The sequence below is a fragment of the Helicoverpa armigera genome, chromosome 3, assembly GCF_030705265.1.
Source record: "Helicoverpa armigera isolate CAAS_96S chromosome 3, ASM3070526v1, whole genome shotgun sequence".
In the NCBI taxonomy this organism is placed as follows: Eukaryota; Metazoa; Arthropoda; class Insecta; order Lepidoptera; family Noctuidae; genus Helicoverpa; species Helicoverpa armigera.
In genome coordinates, this window is record NC_087122.1 from 1,551,733 (window position 1) to 1,562,465 (window position 10,733).

The window sequence follows — 10,733 nt, forward strand, 5'->3', positions numbered from 1 at the left end:
GGATTATAGATAGGTTAGTGATAGATATTTGTGGTGTAGAACATAACAATAAAGTAAAATACATGATTCATTCTAGACACACAACTAAAGTCTACAGTTAGAACATAAAATTTGTATATTTCAAGTTTATTTCGAAAATATCTTTCGTGTAACTGTATTTTGATAGCTCAGAACGTCGGTCCGTTGAATTTCATGTTAAGATGATTAGTTTTTTTATGGACGCCGTCTTTGTAAAGACGAAGGCTGGTCTTAATAATGTTGTTATGCCGTGTACATATTCATTATTCACGCCGACAGGTTGAATGGCCGGTACGTACTTAACATTTAAGTGTTATGCGATTTTCACGAGTATTATATTATGTGTATGCCAAAGTTTTACGTCCTTCGAAAGTTCAAGACCTCCTTTGGCAGACAGTTGTTGGTTTGGTGCCAGAGAAATGAGAATTAACTGTGTATAAAGTTGACTATTTAGTCTTTAGCCAAGTTTGCTATTTTTTCGAGGAAACTTGGGTTTTACTTGTGTAGTTTTGTATCCTTCGTTGTGCGTGTTTGAAATGATATTATACCTACGAAGTTAAGTATTCTCAAACTCCTTTGGATTGCGGGTATTCACAAGATACCTTAAAAATAATGTTGTGTAAAATCCACCACTTTATACCTACATGACTAAGATGCACTTAAGAAAAGGCCCCAACATATACGATGATGACTAACTATTAGTTTTGCAATGCCCCACTGTGACAGCGTCGTTAACCGAGTTTCGCAAGTTAATCGCAGCTCGATACCTCTCTAATGTCTGCTAGATTCATCTCGGTGTTGCCAACACTTTGCGTACTTTTCCTTTGTTTGAAAAAATGCCGAATGAAGCTAAACGGCGAGCTTGGAAAAAGTCTTGCGGACTTTTTTGTGTTAATTAATTTAGTTTTTGTTGTGTTTTGTGTATTTTTGGCTCTGGTTGGTTGAACTTTTGAATTCTTGGGAACTCTTGGCAAGTAACAGATGATCTAACCAGACAATATAAAATTTATTTGTTGTAAATAATATCTATTTTTATTCGTTTATTTTGATAGATAACGTTGTCGATAAGTAGTTTCTCCATGTAAAGTTCGGGTACTCAGCTTTATCCTGCTGAACTGGAAACTGAACTCAACGTAGTTATCAGAAAAAGCTAGGCAGGTGATTTTGAACAACTACCAACTGTAAGTTAGCACAACTTCCTACTGCAATTTCCTTCAACTAACTAAAGTTCCTTGACTCGTACATATTATAACTAAATTACCTCCTATTCATCTTCAGCCGAACATACGGACAAACGGTTCATACATCATTATATTTCACACTCCTATTGTTTCGGCAATATTTACTTCGCGCCAGTTAACTCTGTCTTTGTGTATAACTGTATTTTCGACTGTTCAGGCATAGTAGGTATTAGTCATTGAAACGTAGTGGGAAGTTTAGAAATGGTATTTGGAACTAAATGATTAATTTGTAGTTGTAGATAGCTGTTTGGGCTATCTAACTCTTTACATTCGCTTTGCTTAGTAACTAATCTTTCTTCAAATGCATTTAGGACTTAGTTCTATTTTGTGTAATAGATGTTAAGTCAACACATGACTTTTGGTGTGTGTGTTTTTTAGGATCTTCATCGACAACCATAATTTAAAAATTCATAGAGAACAGTTGTTTTAAGAAAATTGACGTTTATGTTATCGGTGATCTTGGGCCTTATTACAATTTTTCATGCCATTGATTAAAAGGGTATAAGTCCAGACATCCAGAAAGATCTTATTAAACTAAAGATTGTATTGAAGGCTCGGCTCGAGTTTTCCAATATGCGTAAGTTTGTTACCCTCAGTTCTTCTACACATTATTATTTCGTGTATCTACATTCTACATTTACATAGTCAGTGACCGTGAATTTCTCGTGTGAAAAGACTGAAGCGTCGGAGCGTGCAGTCTTCTTCTATGGCGGCTGTCCAAATTAAATTAGAACGTTTTGTGGATGTTTTTTTCGAAAAAGATCTAGTGTATGATAAGCTGTGTTTGTGTGTGGGGAGCTAGTGTTGAATGGTCTGTATTGGGTAATATAATTTCATAATTGGTTAGCAGTTTCATTGAGTGGAAAATTCTAGCAATTTATTTGGTGAAAAACAATAGCGGCTATTCTCTCAGAATCGTACCTTCAATATAGGGGGAAAAATGATACGCTTAAATCCTGCAACTCGTTATTATTTCCTAAGCCAATTTTTTACCAAGATATATGTCTCCAAAAAAGGCGATTAAAGCAACTACCTCAAAACATTATAAACTAAAGTTCTACGAAAACAATATTTGCATGTAATTTTATCCAAATTTATCCTGTCAGCGTCACACCGTGTTCCTTATAGCTGTGCAGCTCATTACGAGTACAGTCACGGACAGACCGCGGACGAGCTCGATATAGACATATCTACGCGACTGTACCTATATAGTTGTTGCTGTGTGCGTTTTATAGTGTTTTAACTGTTAGAAAATGAGTTATTTTTTAAAAGAAATAGCTTTTTTTTAAAGTGAGGGAGGTGTTTGAAGAGCACATAGTCAGTGATACTAAATTTTCGACTAAGTATGAACAATGGCTAAAAAGAATATTCTATTTTTAGATATGAATACAAAAGCCTAAATATAGATATAGCCCTTAAAAATTCCCACACAATATAACAAGAAAGATCCAGAAATAACCACGAACTTTCTTCATTACATCCCATCCCTTATAATCCGAATAATCCCACAAAAGACATTCAAAGTCGTGTAATTCAAAAAAAGAATGCTAAAAATAAAAATGGCGGCCACACTTTACGTTTCAGAGAAAACCAATACTCGGAGAAGTCAGTTCACTTGTTCCAAGTAATTGGCTATAAAAAAACTATAGGGTGCTTAAGTTTTCGAGTGGCCACTAAATTTAAACAATGGGAGACAATTAAAAGGACTATAGGCCCTTTGTTTGTGAGTTAAAAATAATATTGTTTCACGAAAACAAAGGTGGGCTTTATTTGATGTATTTTGGAGTTTACTTGAAATGTGATTTGCGAAATTTTCGTGGACTGGTGTAAGTGCACTTTTGTTTTTTTTTTTTTTTAATGTGAATAAACTAAAAACTGCTATTGAATTTTTAATTCTAAATTGTAGTTTTTTGAACGAAATCAAAATACATATACATACTATATTCTGGTATATAAAGAAATGGATGACAGCAATGGGTTGGACAGCAATGGATGACAGAATTCAGAACTGTCAAAAGTTCAAAAAATAACACGTGCACTGTGTAATAACTGTATAGTAAGGACGAAAGAAAGTGTGTACTATGTATAGTAAATTCAGTATAAAAATAACTATGTATATGCTTTAAATTTACTTGTATTTATTTGAATATGTATTCGATAACCGGTGTAAAGTATTAATATACTTAATGGTGAAAAAAAGATAAGTTCAGATATCTTTTTTGTACAATATTAGTTTTTATTAATTGTATTTTATAGTGGCGCATTCCTCACTGTCTTTTATTTTTTAAAGTTAATTAAGTGCCAAATAATTTGTTTTTATTAATACCAGTTGTGGAATTTAATCTTTATTTTGATAATAATCTATAAAACTACTAGACATTTAGCTTTTTTCATTACTTTTTGTTGCATACACTGGAAAAAATCTGTCTAGCACTTATTCGCAAGAAATATTCGCCAACAAAACTTTTTTACTGTCAATCTCAACACAGACAAACAAAACTTTGTGAACATTTTATCGATTCTAAGTACCTGATTACTCGATTGAATCGATTCAATTTTAAAGGCAAGTAATGGCGAATTTCTCTATTTAACTTGGGTAACGATACGTGACCTGACGATTAAGGTATCGATTGTATTTGATCGAGTGGGTGGATTGATTGCGATAAACGTGGGAACAATCGATTTACCAAAATTAGATGCAATGACTTTGTTGTTTGCATTTTAAATAATTCGTCACCATGTTTGGGTGCTTGTTAGATGATCTTGAAGGGTATCGATAATTTGAGTAAAAATATCCGGGACATAAAGAACGTTACGCATGTGATTGGCATATACACCTAATTACCTAGTTCCTTGTGTTTTACGATTATAATGTTTCTGGCCGTTGTGCAAAGGGAGAAATATTCCTAGGAGATGTCCGAATTCTTTTTTTCGAAAACAAATTAAGGGGTTCCAAAGAGAAATCATATAAAAGGGTTGAGGAAATCAAAACTTATTCAAAGTTTGGTGGCAGCCACGACTTTTTACAGCTTCTTATTACTCTACTCTCTCGTTTACGAGTTTCTCTGGTGACATTCAACCCAGTTTCTCGTTCCAAACTAATTTCCCCTCGCAATGAGAACACCGTTTCCTGAACCTCAACGAAGCCAAACGAAATCAAACAGCAACTCGTTAATTTGAGTAAATAGCCCGAAATAATGATCAAGTTACAGTACAAAACCTACAAATCGTATCATCCCAAAAGTCGGTTTCGACCAATTAATTTGGAGACCGGACCGGATCGCAGGTACCTTTTATCTCTCCCTTGGAGCAGGTAAGTGCTCGGTCACCTGTCGCCGTAGTCCTCTTGCCCCTGCGTCGCCTGGGACGAGCCGCGGGGGGAGGGGAAGGTTTCCCTACATTGGTCAGTCTGGTGCAGCCACCTGTGCCGTAAACACGGTTCTTTCAGTGTCCTATTGACGTACCATTGTGCAGCTGTCCTTTGAAGGTAAAATCTTTCTTGTATCTGTTGAATGTGTGAGATTCGGAGTTCGTATTGTGAGTTTTTGTGTTCCATGTCTTTGTGATGATGAATGATGAAATGTGATGTTGTGTCTTTGTAAGTGCGTTTGTATGGTTGCTGGGTTGTAAGGGAGTGTGTGATTTGCTTCTTGATTTATGGTTTTTGATCAATATGGTCCGTTTTGCATGTTGCTATTGTAATTTTGATTGCACTGTCCATCTTTACTCATAACCTTAAACCTATACATCTTCATGTAGCTATTGAAGAACCTGTGTTTATTTCTCTGCGCAAGCACAGACCAATCCAGAGTAATTTCTTTCCGACCGAATGTACCAAAAATTCACCAGTGTAACAACGTGAACACCTGGTACTTTTCCACGCTGTGGTTTACGCAAGTCACGCGGTTCTAGCAACGTCTTCCCGCATCTGGCATGTTGATGTTTGAGCCTTATTTGGCACCGTTCACCTGTTTTTGCTTCAGTTATTACTTTGACACACCTGGCTATAGTAGTCTTGTCTGTTTTTTAACTGTATGGGGCTTAAGCCTTTTTTTCGTCTCTTTTGTGGTGTTGAAAAGTGTGTTTTATACTTCTATGTAGATAGGCTAACTTACCGCCTCTCTTTTGTGAATTGTTGAAGTGTGGTTTACCTATGTTATTCTCTATGATGGTAGGTAGATGTTTTTGTTATGTTCTTACTTTATATGATGGTCAGGTTATTATGATTTTGTGTTATTTTCTACTAACATTTTTGAAATGTCTCTGATACTGTTTTGGGGGCCTCAAAAACAACCAAGAGGGTTTGGGGTTTTAGAAAAATGTAGCCATAAGATTAACGATTTTGAAAACTAACTTCCACAATACTTGCCGCGTTAAAAATAACATGCTAATAAACAACATAAGAAACTACCATGCTACATACAAAAAGCATGTAAAAAAATCTTTTCCTCCATTGAAAGCGAGTCGTAAAACCGCGCTATAAATTCTAAACTGTTTAAAAACTCGCCACAGTGTCTGGTCACAGAGTTAGAAAAAGCGTAGACGCGTCACTTAACATAATGCTGAATTTGTAATTACCTAGTAATTGTGCGCAGGCGGCGCTTGTAATGCCAATAACGAGTAATGAATGAATGAATCGATTATGGAAGAATGATTGGATGAGGTTCAAGTGTAAGGAGATTCGCGATTTTATTATTAAGTAGGTATTGTTTCAAAACTATGATTTTTATAACCGAACTAAAAAGGCCGTTCTCAGTTTGACGTGTATACTGTATAGCTATATAAAATGTAGACTTAATCACTCGTAGATAGTGCAGCGTAATAAACAAAAAATTGGTAGATTTCAAGAGCTATTCCAAATGTCACAGTAAAACACGACGAATAATATCCAATACAAAATAATTAAACCCATTCATTCACAAAGACCTCTATATAATAAACTAGGTACAATATTTAATAGTGCAAGTCTAAGCTGGTCAGGATCGTCTGGATCGCCTAGAGGCGTCTCACGAATGCGTTCGGTCTATGGCGATGAGAGATAGAACGGCCCGAGGGTCGGTTATTATGAAAAGGAAATGATCTTTATCATCAGTGACAGCTATTATTGCGGGCCTCGAGCTTGGTACAGGTTCTTTTTTTTAAGTCTTTTGAGGTTTTGTTTTCTTTTGGTTTGGCGTATCGTTATTTATTACTGACATATGTACTCCAAGATTTAAACACTCATTTCGCTGTTTCCTTCTTTCTCTTTCTCTTTCACTTTGACAAAGTTACCTAAACGGTTTTAAGTGAATTAAACAACTAGGTATTTTGATTTATCAATTTACTACGAAAATAACATTTAATCTTTAAAGTTTTATTTTTCGATTATTTTTGGATAGACATTACAAAAACTCCAAACGTTAAAACAAAAACTTTTTTCTTGAATGTAGATAGCAAATAATAACAACTTGTCGCTTTCAGACTTGTCTCATTGTATTACACTGCAGGTATTAAAATACGGTCCTTTGTGACGTTACCGGGAACTTCATTTTACAACCACGAAGACGTACAAACCATATTTTATAAGACATATTTAATTTTTGACGACCATTCTTAGAATTTAAAGAAAGTTTTGTTGCTCACAAAATTGCTAGTAGACTTTCAGGTAGAAAAAAGTTTCTTAGGTACGCAAAAGTTCTTCTTAGGAAATGTTCTGTGTAATTGACAGCTGTCAGGTTTTAAGGAAAAAGCGTTGATTCCACAGACTGACAGAAAACGGCCATACCATATGGTGCTTATTGTAAATACTTGAATTGAAGTCATTGACTTTGTTTCATCATAAATACATAGTATTTGACATTTCTAACAATGCGTCACGCTGCGTACGTGTTTCAAATATTTATCGCATCGCTTCCAGTGTGAACCTCGCCTAACACCATAGCCAATGCAAGTATTTTCTATTATAATGTTGCCACAATATTATAAATTCACCCGTGCTCTTTACTACGAATTTTACAATCGGGAATACAAAATGCGCGTGACTGCGTTTTCGAAATTTAAAAGTTTTACGTGATATGTTTTTTCAATTGTATGCAAGTGCAGTGAGAATACTTTTTAATGGTAATAGGTTGACAATGGTGTACGAACCTCTTTAGTAATAGATCTAGAAAAGATAGGTGTGACTAGCCTTCCAAATATATACGAAAAAAGGTAACATATAAATACATGATCTAAAAGAACTTGACACAAGTCTTATTTCATTAAACTTGTGTGGAAATATGTAGTAGACTTAAAATAAATGTAAAAAATCCAAAGCAAAAATTGACATCGATAAATCATTTACTCAGTTCACAAGTTAATGAGCTGTTGAATTTTCATGAAAGATGTGTATTAAATTGAAAATATGTGATGTAAAATATTAATAAAAACCTGATTGATGTAGACAGTTTTGTAGTAATATCCATCTAAAAGAGCTAGAAGCAGAGTAGTTTTGTATGTATGTAGGACAGGACTATCAATCATGGTCCACGCTCTGTCAAAACTTTAGAACTTAGTGGAACTTAGCGCTATATTAATATACCTAGTCTCAAAAGAGGTTTTTGTTTTAGAAGAAAATGATGCTGGCCTTTTTGTACAGATTCAAAAAAAGAATAGTGTTAGTGCCCTGTGCTTTTAGCTGTCAAAAATATTTAGTATAGTTTTAGATTTTTTTCCGTGCGTTATGTTACTTATATGCCTTTAACTTTTTTACTTGTATAGAAATGAAATAATGCTATGTTAAACGTAGCTATTACAGAAAAAAATATATTGTCTTCTTTTAAGAAACTTCTTACAGTTATAGTTTTTGTCAAATATACCAAATTAAATTGCGAGTAATTATGTTTGGAGTTTTGTTTTTATTCGCTTTAAACTGAAAAAAAACATTAGAGCGTTGAAAAATGGATTTCAGCAAAAAGATTTATAACTGCAATGAGTTAACAGATTTGTTTAAAAAAATGAAAAATTCTTTATACATAGATTTAAGTAGATTAAAAATATATTTTTTATACAAACTACGTGAAATATACTAACGACCCCATATTGCATTCTGCTGATTCGCTTACTAGAGATAGAAGTCTGACACTACTCTCATACAAGTTAGGTCAAATTATCTATTAAGCATAACAAAAAATAGACTATTGAGAACAGCCTTATCAAACCAAATCACAAGCAATCAGGTAGAAGGTCACAAAATTCCTGTTGATCCAATGAAAGGTAATCTCATGAACATTAAGACTTAAACCCGACCGACCAAAGGGTCTCATCATAACGATTGCTACCAACCCCTAACCGAATCGGAACAAAGAACGAATTTAATTTAGAAACCTTTTAAGTTCGAACAATCTCCTTTGATGTTCCAACGATGTAAGGGAAGTGTTTTCTTAGTAGTAAATTTTTCGATCGGAATATAATTCGTGTTAGATTTTGCGGATATTATTTTGTAGAAAGAAATTGAATTTATAAACTGTGAAAATCGCTTTAAGAAATTAAAGACATGTTACGCATAATATACATAAAGTTTCTTTGTACTTTACGACCAATTTAGTTGGTAAGAGTCTGACACACCCTCACGCTGGACCCACAACAGGGGATATCAGACATCATTTGATGATTTCACACAAAAAGAACCAATTTATTTATCTATTGATCTTTTGAGTCATCTTCCTTACACAAACAAGCGTGTCAATTTCCTACACAGGAGCGTATCTTTCAATGAATTTCAAAGAGTTTTTCGTTCAGTTTTAGATCAGACCGTGGTACGTACCTACATAGACACGGCTGGTACAACCGGTCTGCCGGCTTCGCGGATTGAATAAGCCATTACTAAAGTTTCTACAGCAATTACTAGTGCCCTTAAATGGCCTGGTCTGGTCGGCCGCATAAAATTTATATTGCACAGATGCTCGGCCCGAATCGGACGGTATTTCTTTGGTACACCGGTCTTTTGCATCGCGTTTTTACTATACTTTTGCGAGATAAAAATTTGGCTTTCTCCACTGATATGAATCTTTAAGTTTCACACCTCAATTTTATATAACAGTTCAGAATTAAATTGGCGGTTACAAATATAAACTTGTCGGTTAAAATCTGCAGTGAACATTGAACACGTATCTTTTCTAACTACCCACGCAGAGGTCGACGGCTTGCAGTCTGTATCTAAGCACTTTAACCTACTTTCTCAACTCAGAAAGCTGGCATTAAATAAGAGCGGTTTAAAAAGAAATTAAATTCTGCATTTGAATTTGAATTTTTGAATGTCGAATTGTATACAAATATGAGGTGCATTGGTGTTGCGAGTCACGCAGGCGGATTGTCGCCGCCATGACGCGCTGTCCTGATCGTGACGGCTGGTCTATCATGATGTAGCCGACTATAACGTTCCTTTCCACGAACTGAACTGAATTTCGAACATGATTCCTTTCGGATAAAATTCTAGTCTATTTCAAACGCAAGTGCACTGAGTCACTACCTATATATAAACTTTTTTCATAGATAAATTGAATTGTATGAGTAATAGGTATCCGTTTTTGTTATATTATCTTAATAGGTAAGTCACGGAGTGTAGGTAGAATTAAATAATATAATAGCTGCTAACAATATTGTGCTAATGTTTCCTCTACATCTATTTTCTTATGCATTTGCATATTTAAGTGCAATCAATGTATTATGTGAATGGATATCACAATGTGTGGAATTATGCAAAACAGGACTCAAGATTCAATATTTTATCCTTATGTACTTGGCTTATTGATATAAAGGCCATTTTTAAATAGGTTATAAAATATCTGTTCTTAGCCTTCAAACTCAACATAATTTCCTACGGAAACCAAGGATAAAAATCAGGGTTAAGATTACGCAATTATAGAGTGGAAAATATTCAGTTTCTTAAGAATTTGAAATACATTATGACATATATAATTTGTTCGCAACTTAAACAGTGACAAATGACTCAACAAAAACCCGGAATTTCCACAAAATAAAGGCTACAACTCATTTATTACTCAACAGAGTAATAACCTAGGCTATGGTAATAGGCTGAATGATTAAATAGGTACAATGACATAAACCTTAGCTCAGTCATGTCCGCCTACAAACGACTGTGAAGACCGCGAAAAGAAGGCTAGATTGCTAACTTTAAGGAAATTTTGTAAACCTCCATTTTGGTTTACGTGAAACTGTATTTTAATTTTTATACTTTAAGTCTACGCGATCAAGGTTAAATTTTGAGTGTATTTTTATGCCAAAAAGTGGACCTCGAGATAGGAGTTAGTTACTAACTAATGATTTTGGTAGCAGCTGCTGTTTTAAATTTATCGAAATTCACTTATCTATTGATCTTTACATCAGAATTATTATAATTGTACAGGCCCACGAATAGGGTAATTTAAAGGTATTGTATTAAAATCATGCCTAGGTGGTCTTAACCAAACTAATGCCACAAAAACGCATGAGGTA